The sequence below is a fragment of the Rana temporaria genome, chromosome 4 (genome assembly GCF_905171775.1).
Source record: "Rana temporaria chromosome 4, aRanTem1.1, whole genome shotgun sequence".
Taxonomy (NCBI): domain Eukaryota; kingdom Metazoa; phylum Chordata; class Amphibia; order Anura; family Ranidae; genus Rana; species Rana temporaria.
Genome location: NC_053492.1, coordinates 410907107 through 410934203, shown reverse-complemented (window position 1 = coordinate 410934203; position 27097 = coordinate 410907107). Strand labels below are relative to the sequence as shown.

General features: G+C 42.9%; 1 protein-coding gene across 1 annotated transcript in view; it reads right to left on the bottom strand.

Annotated features, from left to right (window-relative positions):
- KIF16B (kinesin family member 16B) overlaps positions 1-27097 on the bottom strand; it is a 452854-nt gene that overhangs the window by 78267 nt on the left and 347490 nt on the right. The window lies entirely within an intron of this gene.

The window sequence follows — 27097 nt, the reverse complement described above, 5'->3', positions numbered from 1 at the left end:
AAGCCCACAGTATCCGCAGTCAGGTGTGTTTCCTGAAAACATATCACCCCAGGCAGAAATTTCTTTAAACACATAAATATCATCGTGCGTTTCAATGGAGAAAGCATACCCCTCACGTTCCATGACACAATAGGTACCTTAGCCATGGGTGTCTTCCTTTAACATCAGAAAGCAATATACTTGTGGGCAAAAATGCACAGTCTGACCCCACCGTCTGGAAAACGGGCCACCCCCCAGTTCTGTCCTCTCCTGCACAGTATCTTGCGTAAGGGCCAACGGCCCAAGTCTGTTAAGATGTACCTCTGTCTTCATATGGTAGCTAGAAAAACAAAAGTTAGCATAACTTGCGGACCAAACGGGTCCCGAAACATCAGTGTCCACCAACAGGGCGGCTCCAGCACTTTGTGCGACTAAACGTCGGCTTACTTCAGTCACAGAAATCATTTTACTTAGAACAGCTTTCCTCACGATGTGCTGCCAATCATAATTTCCCCCGGCCAAAGGGTAAGTGAAAAAGGAATATTCAAACAGGCAAATTGTAGGGGATCCCCCCTAAAAAAGGGACAGCAGGGAAGCATAGAAACATTTCAATCTTGCATAGTCAGTGACTGGAGGCAAAACCAAAGAAATAAAAAGTAAAAATAACTTGCCCATGCCTCACTCCCCCTCCTCCTGTGCTTGGCGTTGTAAAGATTGCTCGTTTCTATCCAGCCATGACATGGCCTCCTTTGCAGACTCAAAGAATTGGGCTTGACCCCGCACCACCACCCGGAGCTTCGCTGGGTAGAGCATAGCATATGGGAGTTGTATCCGTCGCAGTCGCCTTTTTACATCAAGGAATTTGGCCCGGCGCCGTTGTACTTCCTGCGAAAAATCTGGGTAAAATGACACCCGGACGCCATTGTGTTGGATGTTAGCTCGCTCCCGAGCCTGACGCAGCACCGCCTCCCTGTCCCGGTAGTGGAGTAGTTTTGCCAGGATGGATCTAGGGGGGCCCCCCTGCTGCGGTGGGCGCGAAGGTACTCGGTGGGCTCTTTCCACCGCAAAAAATGGTGACAACGTATTTTTGCCAAAAAGTTCAATCAGCCAGTTCTCTACAAACATGGTGGGGTCTTTACCTTCCACCCTTTCCGGCAGCCCTACTATACGGACATTATTGCGTCTGAGACGGTTCTCCATGTCTTCCACGCGGTCATAAGCGTCTCTTGCCATCTGCAGGGCAGCTCTGGTGTCTTGGGCCATGGGCTGCAGCTGATCCTCCACCTCACTGACTCTGCTTTCCACTGCAGTAGTACGTTCACGAATCTTTTGCATATCCTGCCTTAGTAAACCAAACTGCTCCTTCAAAGTGTCCACAGATGCAGTACATTTATTAACTGCTTTAAGTATGTCTGCCAGCGTGGGTTGCACAGCATTCTCAGCTTGTGCGTCTGGGGCCTGCTCGTCCTCCGGTCCCTGGCCTGCTCCTTCTCTGTCCTCCTCCTCCCCCCAGTATAGTGGGACACTGTCGCCCTGTGCTGCGGGTCTAGCCTGGTGCATGGCACCGGAGCGGGACGGTTGTTCTGGCCCCCCCGTTCCAGACATCTTTTGGGCATAGTAAAGCATGTCCCTGGGGGCCTCTTTTCCCTGGGTCTTGGCAGGCTTACCCTGTTTGGGGCCCGTTCTGTCCGCTCCACGAGGCGTCCCTCTGGCAGTTGGCGCGGCGGCGCCATCTTGGGCCTCCATCCCCGCGATCTCCACCTGTCCTTTGCGGGTCTTTCCCCTGGTGCACAACGCCGGTGGTGGTACCGCTGTGGTCCCGGGAGTGCTGGCTTCCAGCATATGGCGGTCTCGAACCGGAATAACGGCCGGGGGAGGATCAATACCGGATCAGCGCTGGGAGCTGTGAGAGATGCGTCCTCTCACATGCCTGTCCTGGCCACGCCCCCTACAGTAACCACTTTAATATCAAAAAAATTAAATGCTACTAGAACATCAATACAACAGAAGCTTCTCTAAAAAATGCGCTTGCGAATTTCCATTTCTGCAGCTGTACCAGGAAAATAATAGTGATCATTCAAAAGGGAAATAATGCTTATTTACTGAAAACAACTCAACACCTTAGAAACATTAACACCACGTTTGCATACTTTTGCTTCTAAGGAAAATGTAGGATTGTTTCCCTCTTGAATTGAAAGTTGAAGCCTTTTATATACTGGTTATTTATTGACCATCTAGTGAATGTTCCCTTGCACAGTATATTGTGAGAAATTGTTTCGACACAACTTTTGAGTTGATCCCTGCTTTTTAAGCATTTCCAGCTCTTTTAACATAGCATTTCTGTGTGTGTTTATGATATAAGCCAGTAGGGAATTTCATTTTGAAAAAATTACACATGTTACCAGTTCCCTCATAATATGGGGTCCAAAAATAGACTGCCCTACTAAAATGCTGTAAGGAGGTATTTAGACAATAGGACCATTTTGAAGAAATTGTTCAACCATTGGCAACTGATGTGGCCTGCGACCTTCTGCTATGAGATGGCAGGTCAGCAAGCCCAGATTGCGGGTTACAGACCGTCCATCCCAGAGCATCAGATTCATGGATGGAGCCGGCACTAGAGGAAGCAAGTGGCTACAGAGGGAGCAGGAACCGAATAAGTCTATGCTTCCTCTATTGCGCAGGTTCCTGACTGAGGTGGAACGACACCGAATGCACTCCATCTGGGACAAGCACACCCGCAGCAATCTTATAGGGGTCTCAGGACAGTAAGGACTTGTTTACATTCACGGTTTGGGTGGCAGTAAATAGCCATAGTTCATTGTGGTCCACGACTGGTTACCAAGCCACTTAAGTGGCCCTCGCTCTTTATAAGATTAAGCACTCGACCCATTCTAAAAAATATGAAATATGATCAAAATGACTTGTATATACATCCTAGGAAGCATTGCAATGCTATATTTAAAGTGATTAACAGGGTGACTTTTTTCATTCCGGAATTCACATTTTGCCTGCCAAAATCTAATCATTGCCAGTATCTCTATCTCTATTTTTGAATTTCCCCTAATTTGAGTTTGTGAAAATATAAAAATCGGTGTGTTCAAGCACCACCCTTTCTCTAAGCCCACAGCAGCCTTGCTTACACAAACTGAGGCATTAAAGGGAGGCTACAGAACAGAATCGGAGATGAATGCAGTACTGCTAAAATCCCTATAAGAAGCTTGATAAATTTAATCACACTGGATTTCATAAAACTGAGATTAAAGGTAAATTGAGTAAATTTTCTAAAAAAGAAGTACAGCTGCAATAAATATTTTGCCAGTTCACTGATTGATATCACGTGCTACCTATTAAAATAATGCATTTATTTAAAACCGATGATTGCAATCTCCACTGAAACTAGTATTTATGCAACAGCATTAACTAGTATTAACTGCAACAGTATATATATATATATATATATATATATATACTTGAGTATAAGCCAAGTTTTTCAGCAAATTTCTCTGTGCTGAAAATCCCCTTCTCGGCCTATACTCGAGTCTATGTCTGCAGCCTAATCATACCGGCAATCATTGACGTTCTATTTCCCTGTCCATCCGGGATGAGATAGGACACACAGCTGATCTTACTGCTCCCCCTTATCCCCCTCCTCTCTCCTTTGTGCTCCGCAGTCAGTCAAGTGTGAAGCTAACAAGCTCACATTTCCCACGGAGCACACAGGAGAAAGGAGGGGGAGAAGGGGGAGCAGTGAGATCAGCTGTGTGTCCCCTCTCATCCCGGATGGACAGGAAATAGAACATCAATGATTGCCGATGTAGTGTCACCGTTTGCTCCCTATCACAGAATGCAGCCTAAGTCACGTGGCGTCGAACTGCGCATGTGCAATGCGTTCCAACGCAAAAAGCGATGCGTTCCAGGGGATTGATGACACTACCGTTCAGTGAACCCATCACAATTTGTGACGGAAGTGACGAGGAAGCATACACAGAGCGGGGGGGGGGGGGGGGGCGGAGAGAAAGACATACAGATGTAATGAGAACCATACAAAGAGCGGGGGGGGGGGGCGGGAAAAAAAGAGACATGCAGATATAATGAGAACAATACACGGAGCGGGGGGAGAGATAAAGAGACATGCAGATACAGTATGGTTCTCATTACATCTGTATGTGTCTTTCTCTCCCGCCCCCCCCCCCGCTCTGTGTATGGTTCTCGTTACATCTGTATGTCTGTTTCTCTCCCGTGACAAATTGTGATGGTTCACTGAAGGGTAGTGTCGTAAATCCCCTGGAACGCATCGCATTTGCCGTTGGAACGCATTGCGCATGCGCAGTTGGCCGCCACGTGACTTCCGCAGCATTCTGCGATAGGGAGCAGAATATGACACTGCGCCGGTGTGAGAAGCACATAATAGAGGGCAGGGGGGAAGAGGGAGCAGTGAGATCAGTGATCAATGATAGGAGGCACTGATGGACACTGATAGGAGGCACTGATGCACACTGATAGGAGGCACTGATAGTCACTGATAGGAGGCACTGATGGACACTGATAGGAGGCACTGATGGTCACTGATAGGAGGCACTGATGGTCACTGATAGGAGGCACTGATGGACACTGATAGGAGGCACAGTGAGATGGACACAGTGAGGCTGAGGCATGCAAATGGGCACAGTGAAGCTGCAAATGGGCATTGCTGACCCTCTTTTCCACTTACAGTAGCTGCTGCATTCTCATCCTAGACTCGAGTCAATACATCGTCCCATTTTTTGCGGTAAAAGTAGGTGCCTCGGCTTATATACGGTACACACAGTGGGGCAAAAAAGTATTTAGTCAGCCACCAATTGTGAATGTTCTCCCACTTAAAAAGATGAGAGAGGGCTGTAATTGTCATCATAGGTATACCTCAATTATGAGAGACAAAATGTGGAAACAAATCCAGACAATCACATTGACTGATTTGGAAAGAATTTATTTGCAAATTATTTTTGGAGAATAAGTATTTGGTCACCTACAAACAAGCAAGATTTCTGGCTCTCACAGACCTGTATCTTCTTCTTCTTTAACAACTTAAGGACCGCCGCCTGTAAATATACGTTGGCAGAATGGCACGGCTGGGCAGATGGACGTACCGGCACGTCATGTACATCTACCCAGCCGTGGGTCGCGGGCGTGTGCCCGCGACCCGGTCCGAAGCTCCGGGACCGCGGGACCCGATTGCCGCTGGGGTCCCGCGATCGGTCCCCGAAACTGAAGAACGGGGAGAGCCGCGTGTAAACTCGGCTTCCCCGTGCTTCACTGTGGCGGCTGCATCGATCGTGCCATCCCCTTTATAGGGAGACACAATCGATGACGTCACTCCTACAGCCACACCCCCCTACAGTTGTAAACACACACTAGGTGAAACATAACCCCTTTAGCGCCCCCTGTGGTTAACTCCCAAACTGCAACTGTAATTTCCACAATAAACAATGCATTTTAAATGCATTTTTTGCTGTGAAAATGACAATGGTCCCAAAAATGTGTCAAAATTGTCCGAAGTGTCTGCCATAACGTCGCAGTCACGAAAAAAATCGCTGATCGCCGCAATTAGTAGTAAAACATTTTTTTAAATAAAAATGCAATAAAACTATCCCCTATTTTGTAAACGCTATACATTTTGCGCAAACCAACTGATAAACGCTTATTGCGATTTTTTTACCAAAAATATGTAGAATTATACGTATCGGCCTAAACTGAGGAAAGATTATTTTTTTTTTAAATTTATATATTTTTGGGGGATATTTATTATAGCAAAAAGTAAAAAATATTGAATTTTTTTCTAGCACAAAAAATAAAAACCGCAGAGGTGATCAAATACCACCAAAAGAAAGCTCTATTTGTGGGGGGAAAAAAGGACGCTAATTTTGTTTGGGAGCCACATTGCACGACCGTGCAATTGTCAGTTAAAGCGACGCAGTGCCGAATCGCAAAAAGGGGCCTGGTCCTTTACCTTCATTTTGGTCCGGGGCTTAAGTGGTTAAGAGGATCATCTGTCTTCCACTCATTACCTGTATTAATGGCACCTGTTTGAACTTGTTATCAGTATAAAAGACACCTATCTACAACCTCAAACAGTCACACTCCAAATTCCACTATGATTAAGACCAAAGAGCTGTCGAAGGACACCAGAAACAAAATTGTAGACCTGCACCAGGCTGGGAAGACTGAAATTGCAATAGGCAAGCAGCTTCGTGAGAAGAAATTAACTGTGGGAGCAATAATTAGAAAATGGAAGACATACAAGACCACTGATAATCTCCCTCGATCTGGGGATCCACGCAAGATCTCACCCCGTGGGGTGAAAATAATCTCAAGAACGGTGAGCAAAAATCCCAGAACCACACAGGGGGGGACCTAGTGAATGACCTGCAGAGAGCTGAGACCAACGTAACAAAGGCTACCATCAGTAACACACTACGCCACCAGGGACTCAGATCCTGCAGTGCCAGATGTGTCCCCCTGCTTAAGCCAGTACATGTCCGGGCCCGTCTGAGGTTTGCTAATGAGCATTTTGATGATCCAGAAGAGGATTGGGAAAATGTCATATGGTCAGATGAAACCAAAGTAGAACTGTTTGGTAGAAACACAACTCGTCGTGTTTGGAGGAGAGAGAGAATGCTGAGTTGCAACCAAAGAACACCATACCTAATGTGAAGCATGGGGGTGGCAACATCATGCTTTGGGGCTGTTTTTCTGCAAAGGTAACAGGACGACTGATCCATGTACACGAAAGAATGAATGTGGCCATGTATTGTGAGATTTTGAGTGCAAACCTCCTCCCATCAGCAAGGGCATTGAAGATGAAACGTGGTTTGGTCTTTCAGCAATGACAATGATCCCAAACACACCGCCCAGGCAACAAAGGAGTGGCTTCGTAAGAAGCATTTCAAGGTCCGGGAGTGGTCTAGCCAGTCTCCAGATCTCATCCCCATAGAAAACCTTTGGAGGGAGTTGAAAGTCTGTGTTACACAGCGACAGCGCCAAAACATCACTGCTCTAGGGAAGATCTGCATGGAGGAATGGGCCAACATACAAGCAACAGTGTGTGACAACCTGTCACCTGTCCTGTTGCTTACAGAAAACGTTTGACCTCTGTCATTGCCAACAAAGTATTGAGATGAACTTTTGATATTGACCAAATACTTATTTTCCACCATAATTTTCAAATAAATTATTTCCAAATCAGACAATGTGATTGTCTGTATTTGTTTCCACATTTTGTCTCTCGTAGTTGAGGTATACATTTAATGACAATTACAGGCCTCTCTCATCTCTCAAGTGGGAGAACTTGCACAATTAGGTATATATATATGTATCTCACAAAAGTGAGTACACCCCTCACATTTTTGTAAATATTTGATTATATCTTTTCATGTGACAACACTGAAGAAATTACACTTTGCTACAATGTAAAGTAGTGAGTTTTCCCCTAATATTAAGGGGCTGCAGATTGGTTGGTATGGGGTGTACTCACTTTTGTTGCCAACGGTTTAGACATTAATGGCTGTGTGTTGAGTATTTTTTTGAGGGGACAGCATATTTACACTGTTATACAAGCTGTACACTCACTAATTTACATTGTAGCAAAGTGTAATTTCTTCAGCGTTGTCACATGAAAAGATAGAATAAAATATTTACAAAAACCTGAGGGGTGTACTATGTGTGTGTGTAACTTTTCCTTTAGATGTGTGTTTGATCTAAAGAAGGGCATAAGCTTGTGAGCCCGAAACGTAATGAACTTACATATCAACATGTAATGTTTGAACTTTGGTTCAATAAATACATTTTAAGTGCAGCGATCCTCTGGACTTTTTCTTATATTTGGTAAGTGGGATGACCAGATCGCATTGCACTAATTGAAGACTGGCAGCGGCTTTCCTCTACTTTGAAAAGTTATATGTATAATATACACACACACACACACACACACATATATCTTTATATACATTTCCTAATCATCCTTTGCGGAGTTGAGATCTACTTCTTAGAGTGCAATTTAGTTAAATAAAAAATAAAATCCTCACGCTGGAACAATAGCCTGTGATTGCATAGTTGCAGCTCTTGTACAATCACTTATTGTGCTTCTTTGATTTTTAGTCCCGGGTTTCTTGCCAAGTATCTTTTAGACGGCATAAAATGTTTACAGGGATGAGACACACTATGATAAGTGCACTGTACCGATTAAAGCTCAGAACATCAGTACAGTTCTAAGTTGTACTATATACCATGCTGAGATCCCCCCAGAGGCCCCTGATATACAAAGGATTCATCAGATCTAAATTCTGTGTGTAGAAATTAGGCATAAAAATAACATCTATTTCCATAGAAAAGTCAATGTTATAAAATAAAAAGAAAAGTTAAAAAGCTTAGCATTAAAGTAGACCTAGCATTGAAGATTTTATTTGAAGAAACCGACATTAAAGGAATCGCTAATCAATTAAAGAAATATGACATAAAATTACAAATATTAATAAATGATATCATTATATCATCAAACATACAAAATGTGCAAACACAAGTCCTTACGTAGCAATGAAATCTTGATCCATCACAAAATTCCCCTCCAGTGTCACCACCTAAGGAAAATGATTCACCATATTTATTTGACCTCTAAACATTGAAAGGTCAAAATGAGATCATGGTCAATTCCATTAACCTCCCTGGCGGTATGATTCTTTCTGGTTTTAGGTGCTGAAAGCGGTACAATTATTTTGCATGGAAATTTGTTTGGTTGTAGACTTGTGGGATCATGCCAGACACCATGCCATATGTCACCAACAGAGTTCAGAGTAGACTCTGGTGGGTGGTTAGCAAGAGAGGTCTCCAGGCGAACAAGGTACATTCTTCTACCAAGAGTTCCATCAATACCGCCAGGAAGCCAAGGGGGCAAAACTCTGTAATTCCGAGACCATACAAGATCACCAGCACGGAATCCCAGACGGCCTGGCGAAGGAGATGTTGGTGACGGTTCCTGCGGACGAACTAAATCAAGTTTGGTGCGGAGATGCCTGCCAAACATAAGAAAAGCTGGTGACAGCCCAGTAGTAGCGTGTTTCATGTTACGATACATGATCAAGAATTCCAGCAGCTTCTCCTCTGACAGTCCAACCTGGTCCAGAGTGGACAGTAAGTGCTTCTTAAACGTCTGCACAAATCGTTCCGCCAGGCCATTCGAAGCTGGATGATAAGGAGCTGTTCTGTAGTGGTGGACGCCCAAGCCACCAAGGAAGGATTGAAACTCATGCAATGTAAATTGAGTGCCATTATCGGAGACTATGGCTGTCGGCAAGCCATATTGAGCAAAGAGCTTCTTTAAGACTAGAATGGTAGCAGCCGAGGTAATAGAAGGCATTTGAAAAACCTCCGGCCATTTGGAATGCGCATCTACCACGATCAAATACATTTTATCCTGGATGGGGCCAGCAAAATCAAGATGGAGTCTTGACCACGGGTCCGTTGGCCATGGCCAAGGTTGCAGGGTTCCTCTCTTATGGGGTCGCTGGGCTTGACAGCACCCAGGGCATTGAGCAACATAATCTTCAATTGCCGTATCCATTTGTGGCCACCAAACATAGCTCCGGGCTCGCTGCTTCATGCGCACCACACCAGGATGGCCTTCATGCAGCATCCGCATCACAAGCTCACATTTTCTGGCAAAGTACGGACAAAATTCACTTGGAACTCTCTCTGGCCATCCAGACTTCCACTACACGTATGTCTCTTGGTGGGTGGCCTCCAAGTGGCAATCTTGAAAATGCATCTGCATTGCCATGGGTATCATGGGAGCAGTATCTGATAGAATAAGTATAAGCTCCTAAAAATAAAGCGTACCTTTGTAAGCGAGATGCGGTCTTTGTAGAAATACCCTTTTGAGGGTTCAGTATTGACAACAGAGGCTTGTGGTCAGTGGCTTTCGCCAGAGTCAAGTCGGGTTCCATGAGTAAACATTTCTGTATGGCTGGGTCGCAGAGTCCCATGACGAACATATCCCGGGGAGCCGTCTGCAGGTAGTCTCCAAACTGACAAGTGGCAGCTAGTTTACGTAAAGTGATGATATATGTCTTTATATCCTCCCCGGCCCGCTGCTTCCTACTGTAGAATTTAAACGGCTCTGCGATTTCTAGCGGCTTCAGGTTGTAGTGTGTATGTAACGTCTGAATTAACTTAGGCAGGGGCTTAGAGGCCAGCTTGTCTGGAGAAATTAGGTCTCTGAGAGTTCCATATGCAGCTTGACCCAATGCAGTGAGAAAAACTGCAACTTTCTTTTCAACAGTCACATTATTTGCTTCCATATACTGTTCCAGCCTCTCCACCCAAGAGCTCCATGACTCAGCTGCAGGATAAAATGGCTGAATAAACCCTATGAAGGCCATGTGTGCTAACATCCACAATCCTCGTCGCCACTGTTATGTCCCCTTGACGCTCTGTGTCCCCGGTGTTGCTGGCAATGCTTCCAGTATCTGCTCAGCAAGTTACACACAAAGGCCGATGTACTTCTTAACCAGAGCAAGGTTTATTACTCAGAATATTATGTCATTCTTACACGGAGGAGACTTGATCCAAACAGCTTCTGTTTGAGATGTAATCCCTCTCCAGCCTCATGTGTCTGCTTCCAGTTCCCCCCCCCCCCCCCCCCACACACACACACACAGCATCCTGACTTCCTGGTACAGCTCCCCCCCCCCATGATGCATCAGGAGAAAAAGGGGCAAAGGTTACAGTGATCGATCACAAACATCACAGTGTCCATATATTAAAAGTCAGCAGCTGCAGTATTTGTAGCTGCTGGCTTTTAATATATATATATTTTTTTTAGGCAGACCTCCGCTTTAAATACATGTTTAAGGATTTTTTTCTTTAGAAACACATAACTGGATTAAATGTGGATCTTTGACATCTGTCTATATATCTGCTTTACGTTAGGATTTCTTATTTATAAAAAGATAATCCTAGCAGCATGCAAAACAATACGGATGATCCAACTAAAAAAGAAGACCTCTGTGACTTTGACTGGATAAAAGAGCATAACAAAATAGATAGTAAACCTGTTCCATCTGCCATAATATACTCTGCTTTTATTTTTTTTAATCTATTGGCTACTGAACATTAAGTTTACTGCTTACCGCAAACTACTGTTTGTGCTTCTTTGTAACCTTTATTTATAGGACTAATGAATCAAGTTTGCATTCGCTTAAAAAAATAAAAGTCCATCCCACACTTCTCAGTAGCTTCTTTCAAATCTACAATAATGAAAACCCATCAGAGGTCAGTGTATGCTCTCTACTGCTGACTGGCTCTATACACTTCGAGCAATCAAAATTAATAGCCGATCCCATTGCGCCATAAAAGCAACTGTCACGGAGAAATATGATTGTAAACAAATATGAATTTATCCTTGAATCTAAGATTTATTGTGGCTTTGGGCTGGCAGGCTTGTTTAACTGTGTCGAGATATCAAGAGTGATGCTGGAGAACAGTCTTCAACGTGGGTGCTTAAATGTGTCATAGGATAGTTTTTATGCCTCCTTTTACTACACTTTTAAACTTGTTATTTCAAAGTGTCTCTGAGGAGTTTCTGATACAACTGTAAAGACGGAAGACGATATTTTTATTCAGGGCCGTAATAAGACTTTACAGAGTACTTGTGGTAGCTAGTTTATGACATCCAAGTGTTACATTGATAACAATACTCCTGGAGATTGGAAGCACATGAATTTTGGTGAGCCAGTTCGGATTTGTTTGCCTGTAGAGATGAGTCAGGATGGAGCAATATTGAAATGGCTGGCAAGTTGCACAAACATTTTAATCTCTCCTTACAAGTCAGGCCTAGAGGATTAGACCAATCAATGAGAGATAATCCTCTACTGTTGAAAGCCCGGCACATACACATCACAGGTGGTGCAGAACTGTGATATATGGACACTCCAATAGGGAACAAATTGACCATTTCTCTTGAAAACTGTGAAATGGTATTCTTTGAGTGTGTTATTGTGAAAGTATTACAGCAAGGAGATGCACCTGCTTTATAAAAAACAATTTGGCAACGATAACTTCCCAATAATATTCTGTAGAGTTTGGATTTGCCAAGGAGCATCCACTCAAGCAATTTACAGGTAGTCTTCATTAGAAATGCCAGGATTCTATCTGTTCAGCAATGGAAGGCATACTGGAAGCAGCAAAAGCAGCACACTGTGCTAAAGTTACAAGAAGAAAAAATACATTTGAGTATCGGATCAACAAAAATGATGGTATTGGTGGATTATGATGACCTGAATCAGCCCCTTTCTTCTACAGTATGGCCCGGATTCACAAAGACTTACGCCGACGTATCTACTGATACGCCATCGTAAGTCCAAATGTGCGCCGTCGTATCTATGCGCTGATTCTCTAAATCAGATACGCCTGAATTGTGGCAAGATACGACCGACGTAAGTCTCCTACGCCATCGTATCTTGGGTGCATATTTACGCTGGCCGCAAGGGGCGCTTCCGTTGATTTACGCGTTGAATATGTAAATGACCTAGATACGCTGATTCACGAATGTACTTGCGCCCGTCGTAGTAAGAAATGCCGTTTACGTAAGGCGTACGTCCGGCGTAAATATAAACCACCAAATAGCTGGTCTAAGTTGTGTAGGGTATGGACGTCGGAACTGCCGTCGGATTTTACGGCATTTGGGTGAGTCGTACGTGAATGGGGCTGGGTGTAGGTTACGTTCACGTCGTTGCCATTGAGCCGTCGTATCTTAGGGCGTAAATTCGACGTGATTCTGAGCATGCGCGCGAATGCGCCGTTCGTTCGGGAAGTCATTTACATGGGGTCACGGCTAATTTTAATACAGCACGCCCATTACTTTCCTAATTTGAATTAGGCGGGCTTACTCCGGCCCATTTACGATACGCCGGCGTAACTTAGGGAGCAAGTGCTTTGTGAATACTGGCCTTGCCTCTCTTTTTTACGTCGGCGTAGCGCAAATGAGCTGCGCTACGCCCGCTCAAATGTACCTGAATCCAGCTATATAGGTCTTGGATACACAGGCAATAGAATATCTCTGCCTAAATGCCTGACTCTGTTTCTGGGAGTTTTGGACATTTCTTCTCACCTTATATGTCCCACTCTATTCTCCAGAATATAAAATATATGTAAAGATCTAAGTGGAAGACCCCCTCATATTAGCCACATCAGGTGTGCAGATCTCAAGCATAGATATGTAAGACCTCAACAAGAGAGTCATCAGGAGATGAATAAACCACCCTTGTTTTTTTTTTTTTTTTTTTTTTAAAGCATTTGAACAGTTAAAATGATGTCTGAGATTATTAGAAAACTTTCTAATAATGGTTATGCTGGTTATGCTTTTGCAGGCAAACAAGATATGGATTAATGTCCCTATTGTCCCACAGACTCTCCAGCAGAAGGGGAAATTGTCAAGTTGGTAAAAGTCAGGTACCAGTGAGTGAACAGCTTTTGGGTAAGCTCCCAGTGTGTGATGCAGTTGATGTTGAGAGATTAAAATGAACTGCGCAATACCACGGCTTGTGTCTCAGAATACGATTTTTGAAGGTCTATTTCGCATTTGTGCATTGGGGAGGTTTTAATAAATGTGGAGCACATTTACTCAGCTGTACACACGCATTCATATGAATTGAAGATCTGCTTGCTAGAAAGGTGTCAGAATATCATCCTTCTTTGCAATGTTTCACCCTGATCTTTGCTCTCTTGTAATCAGAGAAAATATAGAAACATGAAGTTTTTACTCCTGCTGTTATACAGAACGAAGGAACTTGTTATAACCATGAGTACACGGGGCACAAATTCATATGAGGGTAATACACAGTATAACACATCGAGATCACGCAACAATGGCTTCCGTCTCCAGCAGCACCTACTAGTAACCAATAAGTCAACCTAGACATGTCACTTTATACCGTCTTACGAATCTTGCAATGCGCAAGGCAAATAAGTGTAGACAAATTTCATGTCACAAGAAGAGGACAGGTCAAAAAGGTGAGCTTCCTGTAAATAATATATACACTGAATGGCCAATTGCTTGAATTGCTTGAAAACACAAACTGCTAATCTGCCAATCACATGGCAGCAACTCAATGCATTTAGGCATCTAGACGTGGTGAAGTTCAAATCAAGCATTAGAATGGGGAAGAAAGGGGATTTAAAGTGGAGGTTCACCCAAAAAGTTAATTTTTAACATTAGATTAAGGCTCATTTTGTCAAGGGGAATCGGGTGTTTTTTTTTTAAATCGAAGCAGTACTTACCGTTTTAGAGAGCGATATTCTCCGCCGCTTCCAGGTATGGGCTGCGGGACTGGGCGTTCCTATTTGATTGACAGGCTTCCGACGGTCGCATACATCGCGTCACGATTTTCCGAAAGTAGCCGAACGTCGGTGCGCAGGCGCAGTATAGCGCCGCACCGACTTTCGGCTTGTTTCGGCTACTCGTGACGCGATGTATGCGACTGTCGGAAGCTTGTCAATCAAATAGGAACGTCCAGTCCCGAAGACCATACCCGGAAGCGGCGGAGAAGATCTCTCTCTAAAACGGTAAGTACTGCTTCGATTTAAAAAAAAAACACCCGATTCCCCTTGACAAAATGAGCCTCAATCTAATGTTAAAAATTGTTTTTCAGGTGAACTCCCGCTTTAAGTAACTTTGAACGTGGCATGGTTGTTGGTGGCAGACGGACTGGTCTGAGCATTCAAAAAACGAATGATCTACTAGGATTTTCACGCACAACCATCTCTAGGGTTTACAGAGAATGGCCTGAAAAAGAGAAGATATCCAGTGAGTGGCAGTTGTGTGGATGAAAATGCCTGGTTGATGTCAGATGTCAGAGGACATTGGGCAGACTAGTTTGAGATGATAGTTTGTAGTCAAACCTATTGACTACAGTTGGTTGATTGAGTTATGCCACGTACACACGACTGTCGTGTGTAGGCTCCAGAGCATTTTTCTCGACGAGAAAAATGGGCATTACAAATTTAGAACATACTCTATTTCTTCTCGTTGTTTTTGACTTCGTCGGTTTTCTCGTAGTGAAAAACGGTCGTGTGTACGCTTTAACGATGGGGGAAAAAACGTGCATGCTCAGAAGCAAGTTATTAGACAAGAAATTAGCATAATCAGCCCAAAGGGTGGCGCCATTCAAATGGAACTTCCCCTTTATAGTGCCGTTGTACGTCACCGCGCTTTGCTCGAGCATTTTTTATCACGATCGTGTGTATGCAAGGCAGGCTGGAGAGGAATCATGTCGAGAAAAACAGTTTTTTTCCCATGACATGGAAAATGGTCGTGTGTACGCGGCTTTAGACCTGCATTATAAGGAGGAGCAAATCGCAACAACCAATGTGCAGAATTGTAAAGCGGGAAGTGGATCCTGTTTCTGTAATGTACAAATATGGCTGCCTCCCAAGCACATAAATAATTACTAACTGCCGACAGTAACATGGTTTAAAAAAATAAACACAAACTAATAAGATTATTTACATCAAGTTGATGTCTCCAACACCCAAAAAACACACAGAAAACATGGTACATTCACTTCTAAAATGCTGCATAAATTCTAGTACTCTGAATGAAAACAAATGAACAGAAAATGTGTGCCTGCATATCTGCAGCTACTTAAAAATACAGCAATTCTCAGATATTTATCTTATTCCACAAATTTTCAAGTCATAGTTAGTCATTTAAACGAAATCCCACTCTAAGAATAGAAAGAAAATTGACACATCCATAATGTTGGCTTCCAGCTAACTCAGACATCTGTTTTGTTCATAAAATTAGAGACGGTTACAAAATAAACGCACTATGCTTTGCTAAGGATGAAAAGTGTCAATCATGTAATAAATGCACAACTTTATCCTATAAACCCAAAACTTAAAGCGGTGGTTCACCCTTATTAACATCTTTTTAGCATAAAATTCGGCATAGTAGCGCGAGCTACAGTATGCCTGTCTTTATTTTTTTATCCCCGTACTCACTGTTATATCGTACATAGAAGATTTCGACTCCCCGCGGGGAATGGGCGTTCCTATGGAGAGGGAAGGTGATTGACGGCCGGCTCTGGCATGTCACGCTCCCCGAAGACAGCCGGAACAGGTCTAGGCTCTTCACGGATCTATACGGCACCTGCGCACAGACTATGCGCAGGCGCCGTGAAGCGCCAAGTCCTATTTCGGCTATTTCCGGAGAAGCGTGACGTGCCAGAGCCGGCCGTCAATCACCTTCTCTCTCCATAGAAACGCCCATTCCCCGCTGGGAGTCGTAATCTTTTATCTACGAGTGCACAGTGAGTACGGGGATAAAAAAATAAAGACAGGCATACTGTAGCTTGCGCTACTATGCCGAATTTTATGCTAGAGGGAAATTTTTTATTTTTTTTTTAATCAATAGGGTGAACCCCCGCTTTAAAGCAAGTAGCTAAATACATGCTAATAATTGAGCCATGAATAAGCACTAAGTCAGTGCGAAACGTCGGTTATCCTCCTGTTTCTGTTGCTGTGATCTGGTATGTTTTTGCTGTTCGTTTAAATAAAGACAACCTGTTTGGTTTGGAGTGCGGCCATCCATCCTTCATTTTACGCCAATGCTTAGCTAAATACAAAGTTGAAGCACACTTATGGAGACCAATTTAACTGCCAGAGAATCTTTATTCTATGTAACCAGTTGTGTGCCTGGTACACCCAGGTTATGGGTTGAATGAAAAAAAGAAAAATGCTGACTTTGACCGGAGCCACTGTGCTATGCATTCAAAGGTAATATAGAGATCTCCCCCGCTGAGCTGTTGTGTTCTGACAGGGGGACACCCGCCCCACCAGAACACTCCCGATCAACGCTCTCTACCATTGGCTGAGAGCGCTGATCAGGAGTCAGTCGGCTGATGGTTTTCCACCATACACGGCTGACTCCTGTCTAACAGACCAGCATACACACGGGCCAAGAGTAGGCCGATTTTTATTAAATCGGCCAAAGTCTCCCTACATTTTGGCTTTTAGGGCTTAAAGTGATACTAAAGTCTCTTTAAAAAAAAAAAAAAAAACATGTTATACTTGCCTGCTCTGTGTAATAGTTTTGCACAGAGCAGCCTGGATCCTCCTCCTCTCTGGTCCCTCCCTCCTGTTGAGTGCCCCCACAGCAAGCATCTGGCCACCTCTCTGTCTCCAGTCTTTGCTCAATATCTTTGAGTGACAGCAGCGGGAGCCAATGGCGCTTTGCTGCTGTCTCAGGCAATAAGGAGGGAGATTTTCGAACAGAGAAACAGCCCCAAAGCTCAATGTTTCCACCTTTGTGCTTGAGAGTAGGGGTGTTGTTCATAGGGTCAAAGTCAGCATTTTTCTTCTTTCTCCAAACATGACGAAGGTGTAAACATGATGCTTTGGGGCTGTTTCTCTGCTAAAGGTACAGGCTAACTTTGCTGCATTGAGGGGAAAATGGACAGGGACATGTATTGTAAAATCTTAGATGAGAACCTTCTTCCCTCAGCCAATACTGAAGATGGGGAGTGGCTGAGTGTTCCAGCATGACAATGACCCAAAACATACCGACAAGGCAACAAAGAAGTGGCTCAAGAAGAAGCACATTAAGGTCTTGGAGTGGCCTAGTGAGCCTCCAGACCTTAATCATACAGAAAATGTATGTAGGGAGCTGAAACTTCGAGTTGCCAAGAGACAGAAACATTAAGGATTTTAGAGAAGATTTGTGAAGAGTGGACAAAAATCCCTCCTGAGATGTGTGCAAACCTGGTCACCAACTACAAGAAACATCCTATGTGCTTGCCAACAAGGGTTTCTCCACCAAGTACCAAGTCATGTTTTGCTTGAGGATCAAATACTTATTTTACTCACTGAATTTAAAATTAATTTATAGCATTGGTTTATGTGTTTTTCTGGATTTTTGGTTGATAGTCTGTCTCTATCATTTAAAATACACCTAAGATAACAATTATAGACCATTCATCTCTTGATAAGTAGACAAACTCACAAAATGTTCAGGGTATCAAATAATTATTTTCCTCACTGTAAGTGGGTAAAACTGTTTTGTGCTCGATCGTCCCCTAGTGTTAACCCCTTCCCTGCCAGTGACATTTATAGTCAGTGGCTATTTTTAGCTCTGATCGCTGTATAAATGTCAATGGTCCCAAAAAAGTGTCTGATCTGTCCACCGCAATGTCGTAGTCCCGATAAAAATCACTGATTGCCGGCATTACTCATAAAAAAAATAAAATCTATCCCCTATTTTGAAGATGCCATTACTTTTGCGCAAGCCAATCAATATACACTTACTGCAATTTTTTACCAAAAGTATGTAGAAGAATACATATCGGCCTAAACTGAGGAAGAAGTTTGTTTTGTGTTTTTAAATTTGAGATATTTATTATAGCAAAAGGTAATAAATAAATAAATAATAAAATCGCTCTTTTTTTGTTTATAGCGCAAAAAATAAAAAAACACAGAGGTGATTAAATACCACCAAAAGAAAGCTCTATTTGTGGGGAAAAAAGGAAGTAAATTTTGTTTGGGTACAGCGCCGTATGACCACTCATTTGTCAGTTAAAGCGACACAGTACCGTATCGCAAAAAATGGCCTGGTCATTAAGGGGGCAAATCTTTGGGGCTAAAGTGGTTAAATTACTTCAGTAATGAGTTTTAATTTGCAATGCTACATCTGAATCATATGACATATTTTGCAAGTTTCCTTAAAGCATATGTAAACCTAATTAAAAAACACCATTTACACTCATTCCTTTAACCAAAATGGATGTAAATACCCTTTTTTTTTAAAAAAAATTTTTAGTTGACACATGACTATCTGTGCTCCATTTTCTGCGCGCCAAGGGTGGGGGCGGAACCTAATACTGCTAATCAGATGCAAAACTGCTGTGAGGATAAATGACGGTGAAGGATTTGCTGTCAATCAATTGCTATAATCTCACCTGGAGGTGGTGCTGCATATGACTGGGAACATCCTGGGGCACCAAAAATCAGGAAGAATGAGACACTGGCAGGATCAACAGATGTTCAAACAAATGCAAATTATGTATAAAAAGGCACATGCCGTCATTGAATTTTATTTGAGAGTCTGTAATGTATATTTTGTGGGGGGGTTTATATCTACTTTGTCATCATTGGCCCAGATTCAGGTAGGGGCGTGCACTGATACGGCGGCGCAGCGTATTGTTTTTACGCTACGCCTCCGTAAATTACTGGAGCTACGCTTCATTCACGAAGCATTTGCTCCGTAATTTGCGGCGGCATATCGTAAAAGGGGCAGGCGTAAGCGCGCGTAATGTAAATGATCCCGTAGGGGGCGTGGATCATTTAAATTAGGCGCGTTCCCGCGCCGAACGTACTGCGCATGCTCCGTCGGGAAAATTTCCCAACGTGCATTGCGGTAAATGACGTCGCAACGACGTCATTGGCTTCGACGGGAACGTAAATGGCGTCCAGCGCCATTCACGAACGAGTTACGCAAACGACGCAAAATTTGAAAATCGCGACGTGGGAACGGCGTCCATCCTTACCATTGGCTGCACCTCCTAATAGCAGGAGCAGCCTTACGGCGAAAACGACGTACGCAAACAACGTAAAAAACGAGCGCCGGCCGCGCGGACGTTTGTGAATCGGCGTGAGTATGCAATTTGCATACTCTACGCTGACAACTACGGTTGCGCCACCTAGCGGCCAAATGCACCCTAAGATACGACGGCATAAGAGCCTTATGCCAGTGGTATCTTAGGCTACAGTCGGCGTATCGAGCTTTCTGAATACAGAAAGTAGATACGCCGGCGCTACTTAGCAATTATGCTGCGTATCTATGGATATGCAGGCGTAATTGCTTTCTGAATCTACCCCATTGATTCGTAGGTAGATGTGTAACTGGTACTTTGGTAAGTAAGAAGAAATAAGCTCAGCATTAAAAATGTGTAAACTCAAAGTTCCATGAATAGGTTATCAGTACAAAAAAGGCTAATTACATATTTGAGAAAATTTTAATTCAATTGAATTTCAGAGCAATTATACTACTTATTCCCTAATGGGACTCACCGATGAAAAGTCATGTTGCTTTTTTCTTTGTATATGTGCGGGGGTACAGAGTTCTAATATAATATAGATTTGTTTTAATTACAAAGCACACCATGTTCCTAATATGTGACAGCGCACAAAGCCCACCTATATCCTTCTAGTAATAGTGTGAAATGAGGAGAACCGACCTATGGGTTACCTTGAACAAACTATACGCCATTGTATTTTAGAATAATTACCATAATAGTTCCAGCACAGGAGGAGTAACTAGCAATTAACATGATCATTCAGTAGATGCAGGAAACACAATTTTAAAAGCAATATCCACCTAAAATTAATATCTTTGGGCCAGATTCAGGTAGAATTATCCCATTTACGTTACACCGCCGCAGGTTTACAGTGTAAGTGCCTGATTCACAAAGCTCTTACCTGTAAACTTGCGGCGGTGTAATGTAAATCCGCTCGGCACAAGCCCGCCTAATTCAAATGGGACGGGCACCATTTAAATTAGTCGCGTTACGTCGTTTCGTATTCCCGGACGTCTTACGCAAAAAAAACGCGGGAACGACGGCCATACTTTAACATGGCTGTTCTAAAGATAAGCCATGATAAAGCAAGCCTAAGTTTGCGACGGGAAAAACCGATTAGCAACGACGTAAGATTGCGACGAACGCGCGTATTTTCGTGGATCGCCGTAAGTAGTCATTTGCATATTCTACGCCGACCGCAATGGAATCGCCACCTAGCGCCTGGCCTAGAATTGCATCCTAAGATCCGACGGTGTAAGTCAATTACACCTGTCGGATCTTACGGCTATCTATGCGTAACTGATTCTATGAATCAGCAGCATAGTTACGACGGGCGGATCACAGAGATTCGACGGCGTATCAGGAGATACGCCGTCATATCTCTTTTGTGAATCTGGCCTTATGTACTGAGTACGCCATACTGCAGTTTGTTCTAAAAAATAAATAAATAAAATAAAAAAGTTCTGTATCCTGTATTTTGGGTGAATTAATTAGCATTTTTCCATGCAAATCAACTAAATAAATCTCTTATGCCCTGTACACACGATCTGTTTATCTGATGAAAACGGTCCGATGGACCGCTTTCATCGGACGAACCCATCGTCTGTGGGCCCCATCGTTTTTTTCCCCCATCTGTGAAAAAAAATAGAGCCCGTTTTAAAATTTTCTGATGGTTAAAAAACCGATAGAAAAAAAAAAACGATCGTCTGTGGGGAAATCCATCGGTCAAAAATCCACGCATGCTCAGAATCAAGTCGACGCATGCTCGGAAGCATTGAATTAAAATTTTCTCTGCACGTCGTTGTGGTTTACGTCACCGCGTTGGACACGATCGGATTTTTAACTGATGGTGTGTAAGCAAGACTGATGAAAGTCAGCTTCATCGGATATCTGATGAAAAAATCCATCGGTACGTTTTCCTCGGATGAACCGATCGTGTGTACGTGGCATCAAAGTATATCTAAACATAAGATGAAAATTGTTTTATATTGCATCTTGCCAGTCCTTACATGTGGGGTAGTTCAAAGAGATAGCTGAGAACAATATACTGACAACGAGTGCAGCACAGGCAAGGAACACAGGAAGTTAGGAGCTTCTAACTTCCTGTACTGTTATCAGTTGGCAGCATTATTAGCCCTGTCCAGCTCACTTCTCCTCCCTTAGTTAATGAGATGGGGGGGTGTTCTGTAGTCCAGATCTCACACTAACTAGGCTTTCAAACGTGGCCAGCACTAAAGGGAGCCAGCCAGAAGCAGCATTTCCTACAGGGAATTCTTAGCGTTATATCAGCCTCCTGATAACACTTATGTATCTAAGCAAGGTTGTTACTATAGCTTAAAACCAAATTTTTAGCTTAGGTGTGAATGGGCAAGTGTTAGATTTTAGTTTTAGTTTTTCTTTCTGTGACCATGTTTTGGAGATTTCACTTCACTTCTGGTCCCTGTTTTAGTGGAGGATAGCCAAAGTTAGGGTATGTCCCTCTCTCTCTGCTCCCTTGGGGTGGTTGGCAGACTTGAAGGACCTATATTGGGGGACATACGCAATTACTGGACTAGAGATTATATTGCAAGGTTCCAAAATGTTGGTCTTTCTTATCGCTAATGTTCCTTAAGCAGGAGTCATCTTTATTTGGATGTGCATTTTAGGACCCATGAGTCTGGTATTGCCATAAAGATTCACCACCTGTGTTTTATGTTGAAAGAGTCTTCTGGCCTGGAGCCTTTCCCAACACCCCAGTTTCCCCTTAGGGATCGAGGGCAGTCAGATATACACCTTGTTTGTATCGATTTGCATGATCTTGAACTGAGGAACACCACTGTGTGAGCACCCCCCACCTATATACTACTGTATAAATATAATCCACACTTCCATAGGAAACAGGTCAAAAAACCTGAGAAATATGTAGAAGAACTGTACCCCCACCCAGCAAGACAGATTTTTTGACAATCATTGAAATAGAGTTATATGTGGATTTATAGATAAGTTGCATGTAAAAAAATACTGAGGGGTGAAGAGCGGTACTATTTTGGTGGAATATTGGTCTTGCATTAAACTAGATAACTTATAGACTTAGGCCCGGATTCTCAAACGAGTTACGCCGGCGTATCTCCAGATACGCCGTCGTAACTCTGAGTCCGAGCCGTCGTATCTATGCGCCTGATTCTTAGAATCAGTTACGCATAGATTTGTATTAGATCCGACCGGCGTAAGTCTCTTATGCCGTCGTATCTTAACTGCATATTTACGCTGGCCGCTAGGGGCGTGTATGCTGATTTACGCCTAGAAATATGTAAATCAGCTAGATACGTGAATTCACGAACGTACGCCAGGCTGACGCAGTACAGATACGCCGTTTACGTTAGGCTTTTCCCGGCGTAAAGTTGCCCCTGCTATATGAGGCGTACATGCGGCGTACCAATGTTAAGTATGGACGTCGTTACCGCGTCAAATTAAAAAAATCTTACGTCGTTTGCGTAAATCGTTCGCGAATAGGGCTGGGCATCATTTAAGTTCACGTCGAAAGCATTGGCTTCTTGCGGGTGAATTTGGAGCATGCGGACTGGGATACTTTCACGGACGGCGCATGCGCTGTTCGTATAAAGCGTAATTTACGTGGGGTCACATAAAATTTACATAACACACGCCCACATCTACCACATTTGAATTAGGCGGGCTTACGCCGGCCTATTTACGCTACGCCGCCGCAACTTTCACTTGAGAATACGGCACTTGCCTGTAAAAGTTTCGGAGGCGTAACGTAAATAGGATACGTTACGCCCGCACAAAGATACGCCATTCTACGTGAATCCGGGCCTTAGTGATATGACTGTGTTAAATAGTTGTACGTATGTTTAGACACAAGGGGGTTAATTTACTAAATGTGGAGAAATCTGATGCAGCCGTTTATGGTAGCCAATCAACTTCTAACTTCAGCTTGTTCAATGAAGCTTTTACAAAAAACTGGAAGCTGATTTCTATGCAGAGTTGAGGAGTTGCACCAGATTTTGCACTCTTCGTTTTTATTAAATCAACTCCAAGTTGTTTGAGGCTTTATAATATATATATATATATATATATATATATATATATATATATATATAAAAAGTATTTTATGTCAACAAATAAAAAAGATATATTCATATTTAGCAATGGTTGTTCTATGCGCTAGGACTCTTAAGCCTTGTACACACGACCGGTTTTCCTGCCAGGAAAACTGCAGGGAAAGCTTTTGGCCGGCCGTGTGTATGCTTCCTCACAGTTTTCCCAACAGGAAAACTGCCAGGAATTCCGGTGGGAAAATAGAGAACCTGCTCTCTATTTTCCCGCCGGGATTCCTGGTGGTTTTAAACCCAACAGTTTTCCTATGGGGAAACACTGCGAGGGAGCATACACATGGCCGGGATTCCTGGCCAAAGCTCTCCCCGTAGTTTTCCCGACGGGAAAACCTCTCGTGTGTACATGGGGAAAGTTACCGAGCAGGTTCTCGGTTTTCCCGGTCGTGTGTACAGGGCTTCAGTAGCACTTGAAAAGTCCTGAAACTCTTCCTTGCTCTCTAATCCTTTCCCTCTGTTGCACCATACCATAAATGGGGGAATGGGGGTCAGTTGCCATCTGGACAGGAAGGTACAGGTGGCAATAAAACCATTTTCAGAAGTTTTAACCCTTTCCCACTCTAATAAAAAAAATTGTCCAAGTTCTTATTAGAGAAACATAAAGTGAGTGAGTAAATGTTCCCAACAGGACAAAGATGGCAAAAAAAAACAACTGGATACTCCAAACCCTTAGCAGCGCTATCTAAAACAAATACAAGGTTTTAGTTGGAGTTGAGCTTTACATTTGGGCATGGGTGCACTTAATATCCTGAAAAATGTTTGTGCTTATGAAAATAAAAAAGTTTTACTAATAATAATGAGAGCCAAGTAAAAAATTTCAAAGCAGAGAAGACTCTCTTAGAAGTGTAATGTGATGCTGGGATTTGACACCGGAATCTGTGAACTGAAAAATACAGTGATTAGAAAAGAAAATACAGTTGCTCACGCAGAATGAAATTTTGCTTGCGGCACAGCAGGCGCATTCATTTCCCCAAACTTTGGATACTTTAATCTAAGGGAATCTTAATGAAACAGTTTAAACTGGTTTTACATTTGATTCTTGGAAGCTTCACCTTTTTCTCAGACTTAAAAGCGAGGAAAATGTGAAACAGTCTACATGGCTTTAAATGCTGGCTGTTCATTGATGTCTTCTGAGCTCATCTGCTTTGAATACAATGGAACATTAAAGAAACTGGTGGCAGAGCCTGTGCTGATTTTAGAGTAAAAATACCTAAAATAATTACACCGCAGGTATTCAGCTGTGGAAATGCAAGTTCTGGGCTGATTCGATTTATTTGGTTTTGACAGTCATAAGGTTCACTCGGTGAAGTCAACTGTCTGCTGAATTTCAATAACTGAAGCGAGACATGTCAGTAGCTAAAACACTTCAAAAATGTTCTTCCTGTCAGTCACATTCTTTTTAATTGCAAACTAACTGAGCCAAAATAATCCTATAGCTGTCTACATGCTTGCTTTGTGTGGTGTGACCAACCGTGTCCCTCTAAATGCACAGTCATTGTTTCATCTTAGTGTCTTCTGAGCTTCAGATTTAGAAAGTACTTGCAAACCATTCATAAAGTAAATGTATTAAGTTCTTAAGTCATACTTCAGCTCCAGGCAGAGAGTGCAGAATGCAGATTTTAATAGAAGTGTTGAATGTACTTGTGAAAAAACTTTCAGCGGATTTTACGCAAGATTCAATACTGCTAATATATCACTCCCAACTGTCCCTCATTTGGAAAGACTATTCCTCTTTTTTGGACCTAATCTCAATGGGGGTTATTTACTAAAGGCAAATCCACTTTGCACTACAAGTGCAAACTACAAGTGCACTTGAAATTGCACTTGGAAGTGCAGTTTCTGTAGATCCGAGGGGGACATGCAAGGAAAATATAAAAACATAATTTTAGCTTGCACATGGTTGAATAATAAAATCAGCAGAGCTTCCCCTCATTTCAGATCTACCCCTCAGATTTACAGCAAGTGCACTTTCAGTGCAATTTCAAGTGCACTTTGCACTTGTAGTTTGCACTTGTAGTGCAAAGTGGGTTTGCCTTTAGTAAATAACCCCAATATCTCTTGTTTATCCTTTGTTGTCCCTCTTTTTTTTATCTGTGTACATCTCTACAAATTTTACTTTTTAAAGGTGTTACTAAACCCAGGACCCTGCATTAACTATATCTGGTCTCCAACGGTACACAGAACATGGAAATGCAATTATTTTTGTAAATATAAACTGCCAAATACCTTTTCTTGTGAGTAGTATATAGCAGTCTTGTGACTTCTATCAGTGCCTGATTAAAGCTTGTAGGAGGAGTTTTCATTCTACGCTGCTGTCCTATCAGGCTGCAGTACCCCTGACCCTCTGTCAAGACAGTGCTGATTTGCCATGTGCTAATCAAATGTACTCTCCCAAGAAAAAAAACTCTCTAGCAATACACACCAAACTGAGCATGTGCAGAGTGACTCCAAAAGCTCTGTCTTATCAGGAGATGAATTGGAGACAGTGTAAGAAGGGGAGGGTCAGAGAAGACAAGATCAAACAGCCTTTTTACACAATGCAGGAGATTAACCCCTTAGGTTTCACAGTGAATATAACAAGCATGCTTTACTGCATATACAGACTGATTTATTGTTGTGGGTTTAGCAACACTTTAACTACCAACAGTGTTATTCTGTACTCAACTTTTTATACAATAAAGGACATAAAGTAGAAATGGAAATCAAACAAGCACTAGTGTGGTTTACATGATCATTTTCTGCACATTAGATCTTTGTGGTCTCTAAAACTTGGATAATGGCAGGGATGTGTCCTTTGTCTACATACTGTGTGCTCAAAAGTGTCACTCTTGACAATGCAAACAAGTGGGGAGGGTATACTAGAGACTTGCTAAGGCCTCCTAAAGCTTTTAAAACCTACAGCCAGCATTTCCACACTGGAGCTGATTGACACTTTAAGGTAAACCCTGTTGCAAGCTCAGCAGATCATGTAAAGACCAACATACACAACAGAGGTAACCATTTCGGAAAATCCCATGTCAAAATGATTGGTAGACCCAAGGATTGATCTGACAAAAGGTAAACACACTCTTCAGATAAAAGCCCAGCTAGACCCAAATTGCTCCAATTTTGAAAGCCTCCCTATTGCTACTTACATGTGTGATGGGCAACCTCACTGACCAGAAGGGAGAAGAATAGAACAGCACACGTAAAAATGAGGTTGTGAAATGAATCACAGATTTGTTTGCAAGTCAACCTATGCAAATTGAGTGTCTGGGCAACAAACACCTCCACCACCACTACCCTTCCCCTGCATCATCTCTCCTCACCATTGTCTGCCCTGTTTTTTCTATTTTACGGGTAATGACCCTGCATTTCTGGCTTTCTTGCCTAGATGAAATTAACATCCGCATCTGTCGTCATGCA